At 46.4% G+C, this 23,198-nt stretch overlaps 1 long non-coding RNA gene across 1 annotated transcript; it reads right to left on the bottom strand.

The window, feature by feature from the left end:
- Positions 1 to 3,615: 3,615 nt before the first annotated feature.
- On the bottom strand, positions 3,616 to 19,521 carry LOC131489355 (uncharacterized). The gene is made up of 3 exons (XR_009250497.1): positions 11,075 to 19,521; positions 9,069 to 9,132; positions 3,616 to 6,207 (listed from the first exon to the last, which is right to left on the bottom strand). It is a non-coding gene; the product is annotated as an uncharacterized LOC131489355 (long non-coding RNA).
- Positions 19,522 to 23,198: the final 3,677 nt, after the last annotated feature.

Here is a 23,198-nt window from a genome sequence, read left to right as displayed (position 1 = left end):
TGGAGAATTTAGTAATGTTCTCAAGATTTCTGTCCACAGAAATGCCTCTATTACTCAGTCTTCTCAGTTGGACAGAAAAAGATGTCAGTTTTGTTACATCTTTATCCCCAGCTCAGAGTTTGGCACATAGCTGGTGCTGTACATTTCTGCTGCATAAATTAATAAGTGAATACTGAGCATAGTAAGATAAGGGTGCCCACCATCAGTGCTTCTCTTCAACATTGTACCGGGACCCCAGCTAATGCAGCGAGACAAGAGAGGAGACGAGAAGGACAAAGACTGAAAACCTCTGGTCTGCAATCTATGTGATTGTCTACCTAGAAAATCCAAGGGACTCAACAGAGTAGTGTTGGATGCCCACCGTGTGGCAGGCAGTCCCTTTCTAGACACTTAATGTAAGATGAAGGAACAGCTTTGTCCTCGGAGAGCTCCCATTTGAGTTGGGGAGGCAAGAGTGGGGCACATTCCTCTATGGTCCAAAGGGTCTAAGAGGCTAGTATTCTAGGATGGGAAAAAGTTACTTTATTTTCAATAACCTCTAACTGAAATTGAGCAATTTCCTTCCATTATGAATATAGGTAACAGATCACACTTGTATGAGCAGTACCCACGATTTTGTCATCCATCGAGATCACAGATGTCTCCAAATCACAAGATAGTTAGACACCTTAAAATATAACTTACCCTTCACCACTACTGCAAAATTACTGAAGTAACTAAACCAGCTGTTAGTTCTCATAGTTTATTATGTTAGCAAATAACTTCATATATTTATCACATTTAAAAAAATAATTCAATAGCTGCATTTCAAGACAATGGGTCTTTTGTAATGGAATGTATTCTATACTATGCATTTAAAGACATTACCCTGAGGGGAGGACTCATGGCACAAAAAAGGACCAGGATCTCCAGCTTTAGAGGAAGGACTTGGCTTGGGCAACACTAACACAGTTCTCTTGCACAAGGGAGTCCCTGCCCCACCTTCACATTTCATTCCAAGCAGTAAGCCCAGCTTGCTCAAGTACGTGTCTGTCACCATCTCAGGAGCTTTCTGGGTGTCTGCCTTTTGATGTTCATGGGGCATTCTGAGGAAGGTCAAAACATGGCCCCTGGGTCTGGGTCTGCTTGTGCCCTGGGCTGGCTGGCACTGGGCCGAGGCATTGGCCAGTACCGGCTTTACCCAGTGGGAAGAGAGAGGGCTGGCTCGGCTGGTTTTGGTTCCTCCAGGCCAGTGTCTTCAGATGCTTCAGTTGACCACTTCCCTTCCTAGGGCAAAACCCAGGTCCCGACTCCAGGAGAACGTGAGAAAACAGAAAGGAGGAGAGAAAGGTCCATGAGACCTCAGCAGGGGCCCTGTTTGGATTTCCCAGAGCTACGTCTGCGTCTGGGTCCAGAGGCTGTCTTGCCAGCAGATAGGATTCATCTATAGCAGTGACAGCCACACAAGTCTTGCATTCCTAGACACGATAATGTAGCTACATTACAAGGTCAGGGCTAGGGACCCCCGGGTGCCTCAGTCAGGTAAGTGTCCGACTCCTGATTTTGGCTCAGGTCATGATCTCGGGGTTCATGAAACAGCCCTGTGTTGGGCTCTGGGCTAACAGCATGGAGCCTGCTTGGGATTTTCTCTCTGTCTCTCTCTCTCTCCCCTTCTCCCCTGCTTGTGCTCTCTCTCTCTCTCAAAAAAATGTTGTTTTAAAAGGTCATAGCTAACTCTGATCCCCTTCTCTGATACTTGGTTCAAGCTTCTGCATCATACATAGTTGAGAATCATGCGGAGGAGTAGAAAGAGCCTAGAAGTTGGCGTCAAAGAGACCTGGGTTTAAGTCCTGCCTCCATCCTTTCCCTTGATAGCCGGGTGATCTTTCATTAATTAAGGAAATAAGCTTCTGAGGGCCAACCACGTGCCAGGCGCTGAGAACACAGAGATGAACAAGACGGACAGGTCCCACCTCCTCTCATGGAACTTATTCTCCGTAGGGATGCACACAAAGGCCCAATGATGGTTATGAAAGAAATGGCCAGGCGGTTATGGCAGAGAATTAGAGTGGTGGGGATAGAGATGAGGTCCCACCAAGGTAGGGTGGCTGGGGAAGGCCTCTCTGTGGCATTGAAATTAATACTGGAAACTGAGGTGGAGCCAATCGTGAAGGGAGGGGAAAGCCTACTTAGCAATAGGAACAGTATGTGCAAAGGGCCTGAGGTGGGAAAGAGCTTGGCCTGGCGAGAAACCAAAAGGAGGCCAGAATTATCCAAACATGGTAGGAGGGAAAGAGAGTAGGTCAGAGAGGGGAGCAGAGGCCAATAGGAAGTGCTGGATTCATGTAAAGTGCAAGACGCCATGGGAATTTTAAGCAGGGGAGGGACATAGTTTGATTTTTTTTTTTTAATTATTGTAAAATACACATAACAAAAACTTTACCACTTTAACCATTACAGAGTATACAATCAGTGGCATTTGCTCCATTCACAATGTTGTTCAACCTTTAGCACTGCTCAGTTCCAGAACTTTTCCATTATCTTTCTTTAAAATTGTTTTTTAACGTTTATTCATTTTTGAGACAGAGAGAGACACAGCATGAATGGGGGAAGGTCAGAGAGAGAGGGAGACACAGAATCTGAAACAGGCTCCAGGCTGTGAGCTGTCAGCACAGAGCCCGACGCGGGGCTCGAACTCACGGACCGCTAGATCATGACCCGAGCCGAAGTCGGACGCCCAACTGACTGAGCCACCCAGGTGCCCCTCCATTATCTTAAAAGGGAACCCTGTACCCATTAAGTGGTTGGTCTCCATTCGCAACTCCTCTCCAGCCCAAAGCACCCACTGACTTGCTTTCCTTCCCTATAGATTTGCCTATTCTGGACATTTTTATACATGGAATCATACAATATGTAGCCTTTCATGACTGGCTTATTTCACTCAGCATGTGTTTGAGGCTCCTTCATGTTCAAGTATGTATCAGTATCTCGTTCCCGTTGTGGCTGAACATCCATTGTGTGGCTGCAGCCATATATATTTTTATTCTTTCACCCATTGATAGAGTTTGCTTTCACCGCAGTTAACTCTGGTTGCCGGGTACGGAGTAGATCTTAGGGAAGGCAGGAGTGGGAGTGCAGGCCAGAGAATGGTTTGGACGAGTATGCTGGGAGTGGGAAAGGAAAAGCGGGTGTGGACTTGGGAGGTAGAGCAGATACGAGGAGTGTGTGGACTGGACATGGAGGGGGAGGAAGACGCGTCAGAGTACCCTGTGGTGCCATCCCCGAGATGGAAAACCCTGAGAAGGGAGATCCCAGCTGTTTGTGATAATGTTTGGTTTGAATTGTCAAAGTGGAGGCGTCATGTGGGCAGTGGGATTTGAGTCTGGAACTCGGCAGAGAGTTTTGGGGTGTGATGTTGTGATAGAAGAAACAGACATTTTGGTCTTCATCCATGGCTCCGGGCCAGAGCTCCTAAAACCCTTGTAATATCCTAAGTGGTAAGAGCACAGGGAGCGCCCTAGAATATTTGCGAGCTCCTAAGGATGGGGGGCTGGTTGCCAGGGGTTAGAACTTTCAGTCCCATCTCTACCACAACCCCCCGCCCCCATCCTCCCACCCCACCCAGCCCCAGGGGAGGGGAGAGGAGGTGGGGGCTGCCTTAGTCACCAGTAGCCGGTGACGGAATCAACGGTGCCTGCATAATGGAATCTCTGTGAAACACTCTAAGTGGAAGACAGGTCAGAGAGCTTCCTGGTTGGTGACCACATGGAGGTGCTGGGAAGGTGGCGTCCCTGGAGGGGGCATGAAGTTCTCTGTGCCACCCCCCAGTACCTTGCCCTATGCGTCGCTTCCGCCTGGCTGTTTGTAAGTTGGGTCCTTCTAGAATAAATCCTAAATTATAAGTAAACTATTTTCCTGAGCTCTGTGAACCATCCTAGCAAATTATCAAAACTGAGGAGGGGTCACGGGAACCTCTGATTTATAAGAGGGACATAGGTGACAGCCCATGCGATTGGTGTCTGAAGTGGCGGGGGTTTGGGGGTGGGGGTGGGGTCTTGTGGGACTGAGCGCTTAAGCCGTGAGGTCTGCGCTAACTCCAGGCAGTTAGTGTCCAACTCCTGGGTGTGGAAAACCCACACATTCATTGAAACAAAAGTATGGAATGTAGAGAAACACATGGAGTTTTTGAGAAGATCATCGGCACATAGCTGGTCTTGAAAACCCTGGACCAGGCTGAGATCCTCCTCCTTCGTGGGGTGTAGACAAAGGGTCCAGGGCTGAGCTAGAGGTCAAGCGGGCGAGGAAGAGCCTATAGAGGGACCACAAAGAGTAAGCAGAGGTCAAAGGGAAAGACAACGGCATGTGGGTCCTGGAGGCCAGGGAGCCAGTGGTCCAGGAAGACAGAAGTGTGAGCGGGTCAGAAGCTGATGGGAATGGGCTGGACAGGAAGGGACGGTGCGGAGGAGGGACGTGGAGAGGAGACACAGGAACCGCTCACGGAACAATGGCTGCTCATGAAAGGGAGCCAAGAGGTGGGACAACAGGGGGAGGGCTGGCAGGGCCCACACACAGCCCCCAGCCTAGATGGTACCTGGAATGTAAGAACCTCAGACCGAGGCGTGCTGAGCATCCAGTCCCCACTTCATGGAGAGGCCAGACCCTGACAGTTAACTACAAGGCCACACAGCGGGTAAGCGGCAGAGCTGGAACAGGAAGCTGCTCCGTGCAGGCTTCTCCGTGGACTCCTTCCCTGCCTGCGGCAGGAGCAGTGGGTGCTGATGTTTGAGGGGCGAGTTCAACAGTTCTCTGGAATCTTTCCCGCCTAGTGATGTCGGTGAGGCTTAACGTTGGGGAGAGGCGGGCAGAGGACCCTGGAAGTATTTTCCGACTCTCGCGTTGACGAGCAGAACCTCAAACGAAGGGATCCAGCAGCACAGCCTTGTTCCACCTGCTGGTTACTCACGGCAACTACTCGACAATGTGGTTCAGCCTTCCTGGCCAGCTGGAGAAGGTTCGACCAGATGGGTCCCACATCGGCCCAGAGCAGAACTGGGATAGACTCCCCCCACCTTCTCTGCATCCGGGAGATTAGTCTAAACCCATCCCTCCTTGCCCGTATGTTTCCGGAAAGGGCGTGTGATGCCGTGCCCTGGCCACCGAGACCCCGGGGGATTGTCTGCGGAAGTGTCCTCCTCCCAGGAGTGGCCTTCCTCTCGCCTTCCTCGTCAGGTCTGCAGCTCCTGCTCGAAGCCTGAGGGCAGGGCCAGGGGTGGAAAGCACCTGGGCTCTGATGCGGCTGCAGCCGAGTCACCGACCCCCTCACCAGGGGCAGCCATGTACAGATGCCCATTTTTGAGAGGTGACTCTTGTTTGGGGCAGGATCTTTGTTTCTCACTTCCAGGAGCATACAGACCCCATTCATACTTGGGCATTTGCTGCTCAGGGGCCATTTCACTTTCTCTTGGTAACAGCGTCCTCTTTCCGTTTGGGGAACGCATTCACCCCCGTTGGGTCCAGTCCAGTGGGAGTGTTCACCAAGGCGTCCCTACCTTCTAGCTGAGAGGTGGGCATGTGACCCAGATGGAGCCAGTGGGAGACGCACAGGGAGACGGCGGCCAGTTGGCATCTGCTCACATCAGGGTGGGACGTGCGGCTGCTGGCACCCGTCAGTGCCCCGCCTCGGTGTCGGCCGCCCCTGCCGTCCTGTGGGTGCCTGGCGGTCTCCCAGCAAGCTGCCGCAGCGAGCCTCAGCTGGTTTCCATTGTTTGCATCCAAGGAACCCAGGCCAGAGGGAGACAGACGGAAGGCAAAGTCCCTGCCGTGAAGGTGCGTGGCCTTAGTGCAGGAGGCAGGCTGTGAACAAGCCATTCAAATGTGAGGCAGAAGGGAGTGGACAGGAGTAACCACACTGGGAGAAAAGAGCAGCCACGCGCATCGAGGGAGCGCCTACTGCACATCAGGCCCTGGGCCGGGCACGCCGAGCACATCCTCTCTCATTTAGTCTCCACGTCAGCCCCTGGGAGGCAGGGACCCTGATGGGTTCAGGCGAGGTTCTGCTGTAGCAGAAGTCCCCGAATCACGAGTGGTTTAAACAAACCACAAGTCGTCTTCATGCCGAAGGCCGGAGGCATGAGTTCCAGGGCAGGTAGGGTGCCTCCGTTCCACAGGGCACTCCCAGGGCCTTCCTCCTGGTCAAAGATGGCAGCATCCGTGTTTCCAGCAGCAGGCCTGAGGAGGGTGTAGACCAGGAAGAGACAATTGATGCTCGCCAGGCTGTCTCTTCAGAGCAGCCTCTGAAACTGCTGTCCCCACCCCATGGGGAGCCCTTACCCCCAGGACACTTAGCTGCAAGGGAACACGGGAAATGTGGCTGTTATTCAGGGCACCGTGTGCCCAGCTAGAAAGTGTTTGATGGCTGAGGAAGTGCAGAGAGAACTCTGAGAAAATGCCAGGTACTATACAGATGAGACTGACAAGGCTCAGAGAATGAAGTCACTTGTTCAAGGTCACCCAGCTATGAAGTGGCAGGGCAGGACCTGAGCCCCCCGTCCACAGGAGACGAGGAAGACCTCAAGGCCACAGGGCAGCTGGGGGAGGAGGCTTCTTGGGCAAAGTGAGATTTCAGCTGGGTCTCCTGGGTTAGGAAAAGGTGGAAGAAGGACACTGTGGGAGCTGAGGTCTAGAGGCATAACTATTTGGAAGAAAATTTCTCTTCTTGGGGTAGCCCCTTACAAATGCTCTCTGGCCATAGCCCGGATCATCTCCAGCAAGAGGGGGCTCACGCCTGTGAGAGCTCACTGTGTTTATGGATATTTCTCCTCAGAGCTCTCCTTTGGAGTGTGGTGGCCGTCTCTAGTTTTTCCCTGCTCGGCATCTGTGTCCCTTCTCCTGGGAATGCCAGCTGTCCCCTAATTTCGGTCCAAGTGGCTCCGGAGTGGCTGACCCAACCAGGCCAGTGGGGCTCCACAGGAGCCTCCGGCGGGGACTCTTTGCCGACAGTTCTGCTGTTGGGACTGCCATTCGCAAGGACGGGTGAGCCTGGACCTGGGGGCGTCATGTGGAGAAGGCCTGCTTGGGTGTTAGGCCGACACAGACAAGAGCAGAGGCATCTGATGGCTAAACGGGGGGCTGCATCCTGCTCGGAGCTACCCTGCACCTGTGAGTTTCCACAAGCCAATAAATCCCTTTTTTGCCGCAGCCAGTTTGATTGGTGTTCCTGTCACTGTCACTGAAGAATGCGAACTAACAGAGGTAGAGATGTCAGGCCTTTTTTGTTTTGTTCGCTTATTTATTTTGAGAGAAAGAGAGAGAGAGGGAGGGAGGGAGGGAGGGAGGGAGGGAGGGAGAGAGAGAGAGAGAGAGAGAGAGAGAGAGAGAGAATATCCCAAGCAGGCTCCGTGCTGCCGGTACAAAGCCCAAGGTGGGGATCTCGATCTCATGAACCATGAGGTCATGCCCTGAGCCGAAATCAAGAGTAAGACACTTAACCGACTAAGCCACCCAGACGCCCCAGGCCTCTTTTTATCGCCACCCGGGCAGGGGGGTTGGGGAGTATCTGTGTGTTTCATTACAGTGGGGCCTGGTGCAATGTGAATGCCAAGTGTGAGCCACGAACCCGGTGTCTGCACCGCCGTGATACCGAACTCCGTAAAACCACACATTACTGGGCCCCAACTTCCAAATCAGAATCTGTGGAGGTGAGGCTGGAACTCTGCATTCCTGTCAAGCACTGTAGGGGATTCCACTGGCACCCAGTATGAGAACTGGCGGCTGAACTAGGTGACCTGGGATCCAACCCAGATCCTGCTGCCAGCTTGGGTGTTCGAGGTCTCTCTAGGTTTTCCCAACAACCGAACAGAGCCCTTCCACTGACTGGCTGTTTCACACACGCCTGGCCCCGTGTGAGGAAATGCTTAATGTGCCCGCCCTTACTTAATCCTCACATCCGCTGAATATCTCTTTTAAGGAAAGAAACGGAGGTTCAGAGAGGCTGACTGACTTGCCTAATGTCACTGCTGGTGGATTTGAAACCACTTCTGTCTGTCCCCAAATTCCCACTAGCCAGCACCATGCTTCACTGCCTGTTGTCTTTAGAATGAAAACAGAACTTCTTCCTCGTTAGGCATGTGGACTTTTCATGTTAGAAAAGGATCTTGATTCTTCCCTACCCCCCACCTGGTGACCGACTCGAAGCCCCATGATTCCGCCTCCTGATGTCGCCGGGGTACATCCTCTCTGGTCTTTACTGCAACTACCCTGGGCCTTGTCACCACTGTCTCTTGCTGTAATAGTCTCTCCACTTCCACTCTTGTCTTCCTCAGACCTGTTCCCCGCAGTACCGAGAGCATTTTTACATAATCTCACCGCTTTGTTAAGAAATATCACAGACACTCAAATAATTATGCGGAATACCCATGTCTTTACCACCGGGTTAAGGAATAAAGTACTTGTTTTCTTGAATCACAAAGCTCAGGAACCTTCCTTGGCTTCCCCTTGCTCTTGGGATTGAAATGCGACCTGTGGCCAAGGAGACCCTGTCTATCTGGACCCTGCTCCTCTCCACCCCGCCCACACGCCTTTGCTCCTGCTGTGCTGGCCTTGACTGTCTCTCAGCCTCCTCCCTCAGGGCTGGCACACCTGATGTTCTTTCTGAAACGCTGGGCCCACCGGCTGGGTCCGGCCGCTCCTTCTCAGGCTCCCGTCTCCACTGTAGTGGCATTTCCTTAGGCGGGTCCTCCAACACCCCCAGACCAGGTCGCCCCAGGTGATTGCCTCATGCACACCTACCCACAATGTTTAATTCTTGGCTTACTGCCTGTCTCTCCCACTAGACTGAGTCCCATGAGGGCAGGACCCCTGTCTCTCCGGGGCTTAGAGCGGAGTAGCTGCCATAAATAAAGGTACTAACGAGGTCTCAGCTTTTGCAATCTCAGTAAAATACACAACATTCATTCACTTGACAAATATTTCTGGAGTGCCTACTGTGCGCTGGGCTAACATTTAATTTTAAAAACGCTTCGTTTGCCTTAGGAATAGCCATCTGCCTTCGCTTCCTCGTTGTTCAGTAAAATGGGGATCAGAGTACCTACCTTGTGCTTGGGAAGACTGAATGAGCCGACACAGGGACAGGGCTCAGCGTGGGGCCTGGCGTCACTGTAAGGTGGGAGGTATAGGGCCAACGTCAGGACAGGCACCGGGTTTTACACCAAACAGAACATGGGCATCACCCCACTTGTGCCGGCAACACCATTCCTTCTCCACATCCTCCCCCCCCCCCCCCCCCCCCCCCCCCCGTCCCTCCAACTTTAGGCTGTGAATGCTCATCTACAGGGATTACAAAAGCACTTGAATGTGGCTTCCTATAAGTGTGGGGGAATTCACTCCTCTGCTGGTTGTTACTTCTAGCAGTTAGGGAAGGAAGCAGGGGGGAAATGAGCACACGAAAGCTACCTCTCCTAGAATTCCACCCCATCTGCAGCCAGATGGTGTGGGCTAGGCTGGAGCACAAAGGCGATCTGTGAAGACTTCTCCCGGGAAATACAAGGATATAGGTACTTGAATGATAGAACTGTTGATATTTGATAGTAATCTTAAATCATTTTGTTGAGAAGCTGCTTTTCTTCCTACCACTCACTCAGTAAGAAGTCCATTTTGGCTATAAGTAACAGAAAACTAACCTATATAATAAAGGAAATTTGTTTCTTTATTGAAAGTCCAATGGTAGGATAGGTTTCAGGTATGGTCTGATCAAGGCTTTGGCAGTGTCTCTGCTGTTCTCTTGGCCCTGCTATTTCCCTGGGATTGGTTTTGTCCTCAGACTAGTTTCCTCCCTTGTTGTAAAACGTAGCAGTTCTAGGCTTCACACTGGCATACCATAACTTCTAGAGGAGAGGGGCCTTCTTGGTGCTGCCCCCAACCCCCAACCAAAGGATGGTCCTGGGCTTCCCTTTGTTTTGATTGTAGATCAATCTGGATTATCTTTCCACCTCAAAATACACTCTAGCCAGGGGAATACTGTATGCTAGGGGGCGTGGGCTAGACTGACCATTGTTTTCTTTCTTTCTTTCTTTCTTTCTTTCTTTCTTTCTTTTTAATGTTTATTTATTTTTGAGAGAAAGAGAGACAGAGTGTGAGTGGGGAGGGACAGAGAGAGAGGGAAACACAAAATCCGAAGCAGGCTCCAGGCTCAGAGCTGTCAGCACAGAGCCCGACGCGAGGCTCGAACCCACGAGCCGTGAGATCATGACCTGAAGTCAGAAGCTTAACCCACTGAGTCACCCAGGTGCCTGGGGGCTGACCATTGTTAAACCGATGTCTCTGCCAAGGAATGGGTTAATTCCATTCAACTTGGGCTCTATATACCAGGAGAGGGTAGGGAGCAAGTTAGAGAGGCAACTGTTCTGTCTCAAGCGTCCACAACAACCGGCTTGGATTATCTACGTCTAAAAAGTTGGAATATTTAACTGTGAGCAACAGAGCCTCCCCAAGTAGATCTGCGAGGAAAAGGGATACCTGAGCCCAGGGATGCATCCCTTCCTCAGCCTGAAATTGCCATCCACATCACCTGTGGGAGGCCCTGTATTTTCCTAATAATTTCCAGCTTCGCCCTTGTAGAAAAGAGCTTGTTCTGGCACCTCTAATGTCCACTCAGGACATATCAGCATTTAATAAATATTTGTCTTTGAAGGGGGGAGCTGAGGGTGTGTTGACCGGTAATCAGAAGACACTTACTGACAGGTTATTGAGACTCGATGTCTGACACAACAGCCAGGTGCTCATAAATTTAAAGAAATGACTTACAAGAACACAGAAGAAATGAAAAGACCAAGGGGAGACTTGGCATCAAAATGGCCCCGGTTCCTGGTTCTAACTCGGCACAGTCCCATCCCTTCGGTGAGGCCCCGCGTCTAACTCCTGTGGCCAGTTACTAGCCAGGGGCTCAAGGGTCAAGCAAGGACATCTGTAACACACAGGGCTACCAAACTGGGTGCCACTGTCTTGCAAACGTGCATACTGCTGCTGGAAGGCAGGCGGGCAAGTGAATATAGCAAACTTAACAAAAAGCATGTAGATTTGCCCTTTGACCCGGCAATACCTCTCCTCTGGACCATCCCGACGACACCGGGCCGGCGACATGGAACGGTGTATATGCCAGTTGCTTACCACAGCCGTGAGAGCACGGGGCAGGGACTGCCCCAGTGGCCACTGGTGGAGACCTGGTCAAATAAGCTATGGCACGCCCCACCCTGGAGCATCGCGAAGCTGGAAAAGGGCAAGAAGAACTCAAATACTGCCATGGAATGGTCTCCACGAGAAACTGTTAAGGAAAAATGCAAGATGTAATCAAGTGTGTGACATTCCTCCATTCTGTGAGAAAAAGGGGGCCTAGGAATATACAGATGTGTTCCTTATATTAAACATGCACACACGTGCACACACACATGCACACGCACTTAGGATAAACAGAGTGAGGTAAGGACAGGATGGAGAGGGCAGGGAGAGAAGCTAGACTTCTTTGAATATACCTTGCTCCGCGTATTTGACTTTGGGCCCATGTAAATATTTTATCCTTAAGTCCAAAAGCAAAATTAAATAAATAGAACTTAAAAAGAATCATCTCAGGTGACTTTAACACGGCAATTGGTGCACCTGGAGGGACTAGAAATGACACTAAGGACAAAAAGAACTGTAGGAAAAAAATGAGAGGAGTCATAATGTTAATAATATTCATATAGTATTATTCTGAAACCATTATATGTACTATAGGATGAAGCAAATAATTATGTTACTATTGCTAGGAACGAAGATTTTTACCATTTAAGAGATATAACAATGTAAAATCAAAGTAAAAGTTGTGTAATCCTAAATAACGACGGGAAATACCAGCAAAAACTAATGACTTATTTTCTCTTTAAAAATATGTATATCCTGGCTTTATTCACTGAAAAGCCCTAGACACTAACAGGTCGGTGGCAGTGAACATCGACCTTATTACCCAGACTAAATGCCACTTCCCTCTGAAGGGAGTCATAGTTCTCTGGAGAGATGGAGACAAGCTCAAGATGCACCTAGAACCTCTTATCAGAGTGGAAGGCAAAGACACCGACTAGGAGAGTGATGTCAAAAGGACACGGGGTAAAAAAAAAGGACGCAGGGAACATGAAGAGGTTCTGATTGGCTAAGGATGGTGACTGTGAACATGAGCAAAATTATTAATTACAACAGATTGAAACTTTGAATTCCAAGGGCTCGTCATGATACGGAAGCAGAGCAAAACAAAACAAAATCCTAACTCACCGGTCACCTGTGAGAGGATGTTGGGGGATGCATTTGTTTTCAAAGTTAGTAAAAGGGAAGAGCCGAGCATATGTCCCGACTTTCCTGTACATATTATAATTCAGGGTAATCGAGTAGCAGGTGAAGGGAAGTTTCTTGGCAGAGACTTTTTTTTTTAATGTCTATTTTTTTATTTTTGAGAGAGAAAGAGAGAGACAGAGAGCAGGGTAGAGGCAGAGAGAGGGGGAGACTGAATCCCAGGCAGACTCTACTCTGTCAGCACAGAGCCTGACGTGGGACTCAAACCCAGAAACCACGAGATCACGACCTGAGCTGAAATCAAGACCAACCGAGCCACCCAGGCGTCCCCGGCAGAGACACATTCTAGGTGACAAATAAAGAAGGCAGGACAGAATCAGAGTATGAACATTGTGCAATCCTCGAGATTTTCATATCGTTATGAACTCATGGATTTCAGTATTTGAGTGCTGACCAGATATTAGGTAGGATAATGGTGTTATAGTTATGGTTTTGAAAACCATCTTTCAGAGGTACAAACTGAAATACCTACAGATACAGCGATATGTAGGGCATCTTTCACAACGATCGTGTTGGGGAGGGAAGATGATGCAAGCTCAGCTCTCAGTTGGTGACCGATGGGGCGAGGTGGTGATGACGGAGGACTTCAGTGCTCTTCTGTCTACTTGTGTACGCATTTGACATCTTTCCAGAGTGAAGAGTTAAAAAGAATTAAAAAAAAAAATCGACTTCCCTTTTGATTCACAATTTGATTTCATGGAATGTATTCAACACACAGCACCTGATTTGAACACGTGCACACCTCAGTACTGGCAACGATATTTATTCTAGCATTATTTATAGTAGCAAACAACCTACAAGTCCATTCATGGGCAGCTGGTTCAGAAAAGGAAAGCTATGTAAAAGAATACTGTGCAGTTCTTAAAATGCAGAAGGCAGCAACATGTACACATAATATAGGAGGATCCCCAAGATCTATTATTAGTAGACTCACATAAAGCAAGACGTAGAAGTGTGCAAAAAATTAGTGTGTATGGAAAGAAAGATCAACTTATCCTTATAAACGTGTAGAATGAGGGATTCCTTGTCTCTGGGGAAGAAAATGGTAGCTTAGGGGACCTTACACTGTCTATCCTTTTCTATCCTTGAAAACAACTTTTCAGTCCCACGCATGACCATTAGCTACCGTGGAGTGGAAAACACCCACACTCGCCCCCCCAGGCTACATGAACACTGGGCAGCTAAGGAACCAGCACTGAGCGAGCCGCCGCTCGTGGCAGGTCTACCAGCCTTCAAGGTCCAGCCCTGGCTTGGTTTCAAGAGTGTGGCCCCTGCCTCTTCCTTCTGGCACAATCACAGGGCTGTGTGAGGCCCACTGAGCTCACTTCCCTCTTCTGGCAACAATTCAGTAGACATTCCTCAAACGTACTTGAGGAACCAGGGTTGGGAACAAACGTGGCTTGTTACAAGAACAAATGTCTCTAGGTAAATACTGTCAGTTCTGCTGGCATAAAATAGGTCCTCTTATTGGGTCGTGATAAGGCTCCCCACCCCCCACATTTTTCTATTGTTACTCCTGACTTCACAATTCCTTATTTCCAAAAAAGGAAGAATGTTCTTCTAATAAGCTTTTGGAAAAATTAGGATCAACGGTTGAGATGAAAGAATGAGTTAGTTCTATAACATGCTAATATGGGGTGTCTACAGTATACGGTTAAGTAATGAAAACAATGTTTCAGTGCCATTTGTGTTAAAAAAAAAAAAAAAGGAGATATATACTCATACATGCTGGTGTCTGTATATGGCATATCCCTGAACGGTACACCAAAACCAGGAACAGCTTCATCTGGGGGGTTGGGGTGAAGGGAAGATTTACTTTAACCCTTCTGGTGTCTGTAGTTTTAGAAAATGATTTACATATATTATGCCTCAAAAATAATTTAAAAGATTAAAAATGCTAAAAAAGATTAATTTATAACTGATTTGCTGAGACTGTATTAAAATCACAGTTTCCTGGTTAGCTTGGCGTTACTTACAGGAAGCCTGTGGATATTCGCGGAGTGGAATTTTGTAACAGTGCTTTTCACAAACGAATTCTACGTCTGGTTATCAAGTACATGATGGTGACGGGGGCAGGTCAGGGGAGGAGGGGCATGAAGGTGTTTTTTGTTTTTTGTTTTTCCTTTAACTGTTTCATACCATTCATTTAGTGCTACCTGGATTGGGTGGCAGGAAATAGGCACAAAATAGTAATAATGCATCATATTTATTGCACAGCTATTATGGGTCTAGGTCTCAGTTCTTTCCATATATTAGCTTTTAATTTTAATCTCCCAGCATTCACTGATGTAGATGTCATCATCCCTGTTTTATCCAAGGGAAGCACTGAGGCACTGAGAGATTAAATGACTCACCCAGGGCCACATGACCAGAAGTGGCAGTAAGGATCCCCACTCAGGCCCTTGGCTGTAAAGCCCGTGCTCTAACCACTGCCCAACACAGGAGGAGGAAATGCTGCAGGCTGCTGCCCATGGGGGCTTCCTAGACTGGGAAGCTAGTGTAACCAGCCCAAGGCCACATATATTCAAACTCATTACAAAAATGGGCACCTCTCTCGGTTTATGTAGGAAGTAGCTTGAGCAGCATACTTTGTAGAAAACCTTATAATACTGGGTTTGCATTCCTACTTCTTTCTAAGAAATGATTCCTTAAAATTTTTTCTTAATGTTTGTTTATTTTCGACAGAGTGGGGGGAGGAGAGAGAGAGAGAGAGAGAGAGAGAGAGAATGAATGGGGGAGGGGTAGAGAGAAAAGGAGACAGAATCGGAAGCAGGCTCTAGGCTCCAAGCTACCAGCACAGAACCTGATGCGGGGCTCAAACTCACGAACCACAAGATCATGACCTGAGCCGTAGTCTGACACTTAACCGACTAAGCCAGCCATCAAGCGCCCCCTAACAAATGATTCCTAAAGGAATAGAAAGCTTAAACTGAATCTCACTCATCTATATTGTTGAGAAACTATTAATAATTCAGAAAGTCCCCTTATGGCTGGAAGATGTATGATTCTACTATTTATTCATCAAAATGAACACAAATGTGCACTATAACATAAATACTAGTTATTACCAATGCGATCTCTGTTACTTGGCAAAGAAACCATGAGTGAGATAATTACTAACAAGAGTGCATAAATACCATTTTAAAACATGAGACCAAAGAGGGGGAGGGGAGAGAGAGAGAATTACAATTCTAGGCCTCAGAATTTATCTTTGTATTTTAGAAGCGCTCTAGAATTAAAGTAGTAATTATAAGAATGGCCACCTTCAAGTCAAATGAAGTTTGAGGTACTACCCAAGCCCACTCACTCATTTTAAACCACCACTTATGCCCTCTAATTATGCAAACTTGACAAAACTATAAATCCTTTCCTTAGAAATACTCACACAGGCACTCACAGATAATACGATGCATATAATTTCAGGGAGCTCACGGACCCACATCCACTGTCTGGCCTCTGTCAGTCCTGATAATTCAGCTCTCCACGACAGCAGCTTCACTTCTGGGCGTGCAAGTCAAGTGGTATAAAATTCTTACCAGAGGAAAACTGCACAGCAAATCAACAGGAGCTTTTGAAATAACAGTAGCAATACACCCACCCAGTAAACTATTTTCTACACCAAACTCTGACCTTAAACGGATCTGCAGGTGGTAACTTCAAACAATTTAAATATGAACTAAAAAATAATTTCCATTTGAAGTGGGATCCAGGATCAAAGGATGAAACTATTAAAGAGAAATCTGACAGGCACCCAAGACCTAAAGTCTCTGGGTTTAAGTGGTGGGGTGTTTGAATTCCTGAAACAACAATGCCAAGGGTAAAAACAATGCCAAGGGTTCAACTTAATTATATCAACTACTGAACTAGAAATGAGCTGAGAGAAACTTGGGGAGACCAAAGAATGGAGAAAGACCCTGAGAGACCCTCCTGATTAAAACACCTAAAATGTTAAATATAAAAATTAGGTTTTTAAAAAATAAACTACAGGGTTGGCATTAAAGGGATTGACAGACTGATCCCTAAACAAAGCAGAAATAAGAAACTTGAGCTTGGGGAGGCAGGTGAGCATCAAAATGGTTTCTGTCTTCAAGGCTTCTACAAAACCCTGGAGACCTTCTGCTTCAGTTCTTACGACTCTCTAGGGCTAGTGGGGAAGGGGATAAAGTCCAGAACCTGCTAAAGGGTGGGGGAAGGGGAGTCTGTTAGAAAGCTGCCATTTTCTATGACACTGCTGAATTCTGTAGGCATCCTCACGTGGTTCAACTGAATTACAGTTGACCATGAATACAGCCGCGTATATGGCATAAAGAAAAAGAAGCAATAACCCTGCCACACGTAAAGGGACAGCAAAGAAACCTGCCTGTCTTGACCCTGGCACTGGGTAGAGGGAAATGAAAAGCTCTCCTGAGAATTTACAACCAGGACCTCTAGGTTTGAGACCTAATTTTGTGATACCTGCATGATCTGAAAAGTGTCAAGTGAGGAATTTAAAATTTCTTCACCATCCCTGTCCCACTCTACCTGCAGAGGCAAACTCAATCTTGACTGACAGAACTCAACTTCAATCCAGGCCACAGGGACTCTCCATGGGTAAAGATGCAAGGAAAATGGGCAACTCCCACTCAAAACTCACATAACACACAGACCAAACAACAATGAAAAACCAGTAAGAGGAGTAACAAATGATAGAAACAGATTCCCAGGGACTTCAGATATTGGAATAGTCAGATGGAATATAAAATAACCATGGTTATTATACTTAGAGAAATAGAACCAAAGTTTTAAAAGATTAGCAGGGGAAAAATAACAACAAAGAATGACCGAGCAGGTTTTAGAAAATAAAACAAAAACAGTACTTGAAATAAAAGTATAGCAATTAAAATTTAAAAATGCAGTGGCTGGATTAGATTAGGCATGAGTGAGGAGAAAATTAGTAAACTAGAAGCTAGAGCTGAAGATAGAGAATGTAGATCACAGGGACAGAGATGGAAAAGAGAGGTTACCGGGAAATGGAAGAATGGGGTCGAACACCTGTCTTGTCTTCAATCCCAAAAGAAAGAAAATGAGAAGAGCAAAGATAGTAACTCTTGACACGATTAATGCATTTTAGAATTGCTAGAGTAACTACTAAAAGAGAAGTCATAAAAAATATAACTTCAAACAAATAGAAAAAACGTAGAGGGGGAAAAAAAAGAAAGGAGGGGAACCCCCCCGGACCCCAAAAAACCTTAAAATGGGAATTGAGCATGTCAACATGGATAAAAATCTCTAAAAAAAATATGTTGAGGGGCATCTGGTTGGCTCAGGTGGAAGAGCATGCACCTCTTGATCTTGGGGCGGTGAGTTCGAGCCCCACATTGGGTGTAGAGATTTACTTAAATAAATAAAACTTAAAAAAAAATTTTAAATTAAAAAATGCTGAAAGAAGCCACTCACAAAAGAATACACCCAGCATATATAAAGTTAAAAAATTGGCAAAATTTAACAATATATTGTTTAGGGACATACACAATAAAAAGCAAGGAAAATATTAATCTCAAATTCAAGACAGTGCTTAACTCTGGAGGGAGTATATGTAATTGGGCAGGTACATCCAGGGGGCTCCTAAGATATTGGTAATATTCTGTTTCTTAACCCAGGTGGTGGGTATGTGGGTGTTTTACACACACACACACACACACACACACACACACACATTTGTATTCAGGTATTTCACAAAAAATACACTAAAAAATCTACAGCATATAAAATATGTAACACATAAAATGGTAATATATACACACACAGTAAAATACACTTAATTAAAATTACACACACACACATCAAGAAACAAAGAAAATGGCCCTGGAACCCCCTCAATGAAACACCCTGGCCTCCTAAAGGATGTTGTGTTCAGATCTGCAGAATGCTTTCCTGATCTGTGTCCTGTAATGCAGTGCTAAGAAGGGAAAGCAAGCCAAATAATCCCAAAGTGATAATCTGTTTGACTTTCTATCAGGATGGTACCTGGATTACATTTCTTAGATACTAGACAAGGCATCACAAAGCTGAGAAAGTTCTAAGACTGTAAGGTTGTATTGGTATCTTACCGATGCTGGTCTACAAACCCAGGCCTGTAAGCAGTTCTCTTAAAGCAGTGGTTTCAATCGTTGGGGACTGAAGCTGGTGGGGGACAAGGAGCCCCCAGCCTCTGCTTTTACAGAGCCATTCTGATTTTATGCACTTTATGTATGCCTTTGATAGGATTTTGTTTGAAGGGTTCCACCTGTCAAAAGAGTTTGAACAGCATTGTTTTAGAGGAATGCTAGCATTCTGGAGTTGGGAAAACAGTGCAAATCACCTTTCTCAACTCTCTATAAATGTAAAAGCAGAGGGGACCAAAACGTACACCCAATAAGCAATTCGCGCTGCAGCAGATCTTGAGATAGCTGGCTCTCTCTCCCCTTTCGTCCTTATCCCATTGCCTTGAGAAATACCCAATGGCCCTAGAAGAGCGATAGGAACAGGAGGCAGACTTGAAACCAATCTAAGCCAAGCTGGTGGGCAAAATGCCCCGATCCACACAGCTTATCACTTAGATGGCACAGATTCCCAATTAGGCGATTATTTGAGTCAACTCCAGCTACCCCTTTATCATGAGGGTTAGCACTAAACATGCGAAGGAAGATACCGGTGTTTGTGGGTGGACTACCAAAATGGGAAAGACAGGATTTCATTTTGGTAACTAACAGGTATAGAATTTGACTCCTCTAAAGGCTCGTGAGTTGGTGAATGGAGCAAATCTCCAGCAGATGGCAAACGAAGTTCTGCCAACCACAGCGAAAACCTCTTTATCCCACCCGCTCTCCTGCCACACCTCCCTAACTTGCCAGGCTTTTTCTGGAAAGGTCAAGCAGCCAGTCTGTCCAAGAACATAATGACTGGTTACTGTTCTCTTGTACACCAGCCCTGAACAACTGGTGTGTGGGCTGGTCCTCTCTGGGAGACACGGTATTTGATACTGTGCTAATTGGGTGGCTAGAAGAAAAAGGGAATACATTTTAAAATGGCTCCTTCGAATTTCTTCTACAGTTGTACCAAATCCACATCTAGGCCGAATGATTATTAAAATTCTGTATTTGGTCACAGCCAAATACACTATTAAATATCACTTTTAAAGAAACTGGCTGTTGTGGGGCGCCTGGGTGGCTCAGTCGGTTGGGCGTCTGACTTCAGCTCAGGTCACGATCTCGCGGTCCGTGGGTTCGAGCCCCGCATCGGGCTCTGGGCTGATGGCTCGGAGCCTGGAGCCTGCTTCTGATTCTGTTTCCCTCTCTCTCTGCCCCTCCCCCATTCATGCTCTGTCTCTCTCTGTCTCAAAAATAAATAAACGTTAAAAAAAAAAAAAAAAAAGAAAGAAACTGGCTGTTGTAACACAAGAATGTGACCTCCAGCTAAAAAAAAAAAAATTTTATTTAAACTGTCAGTATTTTCCAAAGTTTGACGTTGGGCAGGAATGAAACTTTCTTAGCACCAGTGGTCCTACTACCAAATTGAGTGTTGTGTCCTAATCCTAAGATAACGACTTGGGTCTTCCGCAGCTCCTAGACTTTAAAAATTCTGGCTGATGACAATGATTTAACTGTACACAATCCCTCCATCTCAAGCTTTATTGTAAGATGCTTTCTTAATATTTTCAGAAGCACTTAAGATTTTTGCCATGTTGATTAATTTCCAATATTTTGCGTGCCTATTTAAAAATTCTTAAAGCCTTTTGTTACCTTAAAGAATATAAAGTTCTTCCTGAACTTATTTTCCTATTTATTGCATTCTTTAACTTTTTGGGTTTTTAAAAATTTTTTTTTAACGTTTATTTATTTTTGAGACAGAGAGACAGAGCATGAATGGGGGAGGGGCAGAGAGAGAGAGGGAGACACAGAATCGGAAGCAGGCTCCAGGCTCTGAGCCATCAGCCCAGAGCCAGACACGGGGCTCGAACTCACGGACCGTGAGATCGTGACCTGAGCTGAAGTCGGATGCTCAACCGACTGAGCCACCCAGGCGCCCCAACTTTTTGATTGTAAGTAAAAGTGTTCAAAATTAACTGAAGTGTTCATCCTATAACATACATTTATACTTCAAATAACTGTCAAAAAAAAAAAAAAAAGACTATCTGCGCAACTGAAAAGCTTACCTGTATTTGAAAATATTCAGATAAATGGAATAAATCCAAATGCCATGTCTTTTCAAGCTACTGCAGGGATTGGCTGATAAGATCAACAGCTGTCATCTCTGTGACCACCCAATCGTTAATCACAGGCCAGTTCAGGGACACCAGGAATTCTAAGTATTCATTCCACTGGTTTTGGGATGAGGTTGAAAGCATGGATAGGTTTTCATTTTCACTCTTCATCTGAAGCTCACATACGTAATCCAGCAAGGATGAATGAAAATTGACTTTTTTGCCTATGCCTGGGCTGAGTTTTCCTAACTAAGTTCCTTTTTGTTGCCATTGATGTATATCTTATATTCCTTGGTATCTTAGAGCTGCCTAGTGAGTGCTCGTTATATGTAAGCCAAGTTGTAGACACCATTTGTGGGTTTTCAATCTTCACAATCCCATCAAGTATTCTAGTTCTCGATCTTACAGGTTAGGAAACCAAAGCCTGGGGTGTCTGAGCCTTCTCATCTGGGCTGATGTCTACCTCTGACTTGCAGAACTCAAAAAAGCGGACCATGATCCTTGCAGATTCCAGCTAGCTGGTTTGCAAGGCTCAATGGGCTTTGGGTCTTTTTCTAAGAGGTGGGAGAAACTAAGAGGCGTAGAGAACTTGGAACCTTTGAACCTTTTTCTAAAGGCTCCAGCCCACCTGCCTTAGTTTCGCAGCTATCCTTTTATCTGCACTTCCCAGCAGTTTCCTTTCAAAACCTCCCACCATGGTCCCAACAGTGGGAAACTTATGGGATATCCCTTCCCTTTCCTCAGTCCAAATCCTGTGTCTTCTTCATGGCTCAGGACTCAATCATTTGTTCCTAGTTCCCATGTCCCGTGTCCCATTTATGTGCCTGTTACTTGAAAAGTATGCCACAGCAGCATCTGTGCTGTTCGTTGTAGCTAGACATGGGCAGGTCTAGTCAAGTAGGCACAAACCAGTGATTTCAAAAGATGGTTTCAATTATATTATATAGACTATTTAGCTCCATAAGGATAGCTATTACCTTTCTGAATGGTATTGTAATGGTGCAGTCATCTTAAGAACAGGGATGCTTAAAAATCACACAGAAGCAAACTAGAATTTAAAATATTACACTAATTGCAACTTCATGTTTCCTGGTTGTTTCCTTTGTATTTGCTGAAAATATCTATAGGTGTTTTATGTGCAGTCAGTGCTCAATTGCTTGGCTGTCCATGGCTTAGTATCAGGTCATTACATACAGGTTGCTACTTAGAACCCAGCTGGCCAGATGAGACACTCAACCACGACACAACTGGGATTAATTATAAAGCAAGAGAGAGTGAGGAATACCATTAGGAGTCAAGCATTATTCTTACTGTATCGTATCACTGCATTCAAGATTCACCATGAGGCAGGTACTGTCCCTGTTTCATAAGACACTGTTGCTCAGCATTTAAGTCATTTACTCAAAGTGAGAAGGAGAGCCAGACTTGGATGGAGTGTAACCAATGGTTTATAAAGGCAGATGTGACTTCAGGCGCAAATAAAGATAAGTAAGAAAAGAGAAAGTAAGGTTAGAGCAGACTGGAATTTATAAGGCAAGGTCTCAAGTTTTATTAGCACATGCTAGGTTCAAATTATGAGCCTCTCCTAAGATTTCATGTCCTAAAACAAAGATTGACTTTCTTACCTATCTACCTGGTGCTAGGTTTTCTTTCTGAAAGAATTTTAAGGAGGCTACCTACCACACTCCACATTCTATAACCTGAGTAGAGTAGCCCAATTTTACAACTGTAGAATTCTGAAATCCTAGAAGGGACACAATCGACAATCTGTCCAGGGCACAGATTAAGGACACATGAAATCTGCCTTTGACATAATCAATTACTGCTCATCTTTCTTCCTACAATTAAAGAGACCTGGAAGAGGGGCGCCTGGGTGGCTCAGTCGGTTAAGCGGCCGACTTCGGCTCAGGTTATGATCTCGCGGTCCGTGAGTTCAAGCGCCGCGTCGGGCTCTGTGCTGACAGCTCAGAGCCTGGAGCCTGTTTCAGATTCTGTGTCTCCCTCTCTCTGACCCTCCCCCGTTCATGCTCTGTCTCTCTCTGTCTCAAAAATAAATAAACGTTAAAAAAAATTTTTTTTTAAAGAGACCTGGAAGAATAGGACAAGAAAGTTAAAAATAGTACAAATTTGGATCTGTCACAGAATGTGGAATAGAAAAGTACAAGAGGTCAGGGGGTCTGACCGCCCTCACCGACTGAGGAGCATGGGTGGGAGGAGAGGGAAGATGAGATGTGGCCAATGCCTCAGGACCAAAGCTTGTTAGTGTAGAGAGGAGACTGGCCCCCAGCAGCCCTGTGCTTTTCCCTCCACATGCCAGCACTGGCTTAAACAGCTTCTTCCTCCAATTCTGAGGTGAGCCAGTTTTTAACAGGAGAAAGCACTCTGCAAATGACGTGCTCTTCACCCACTTTTAATGTACTTGAAGAAATTAATATCCACTTGACACACGTGTGACACATGTAACATGACACAACACCGTGTTCCATACGAATTAGGGAAGGGAGAAGAGAGCAAATTACCATGCATGCTAACACTGGTGGTTGAGCCCGAGAAAGCAAACAGTTGTTCAACTGAGCCCACGCTGAGGGAAAGCCACGGATGCAGGGGACACTGCAGCTCGCCA

The sequence above is a fragment of the Neofelis nebulosa genome, chromosome 11 (genome assembly GCF_028018385.1).
Source record: "Neofelis nebulosa isolate mNeoNeb1 chromosome 11, mNeoNeb1.pri, whole genome shotgun sequence".
In the NCBI taxonomy this organism is placed as follows: domain Eukaryota; kingdom Metazoa; phylum Chordata; class Mammalia; order Carnivora; family Felidae; genus Neofelis; species Neofelis nebulosa.
The sequence above is the reverse complement of the archived record's forward strand: the minus strand, read 5'-3'. Positions and strand labels throughout refer to the sequence as shown.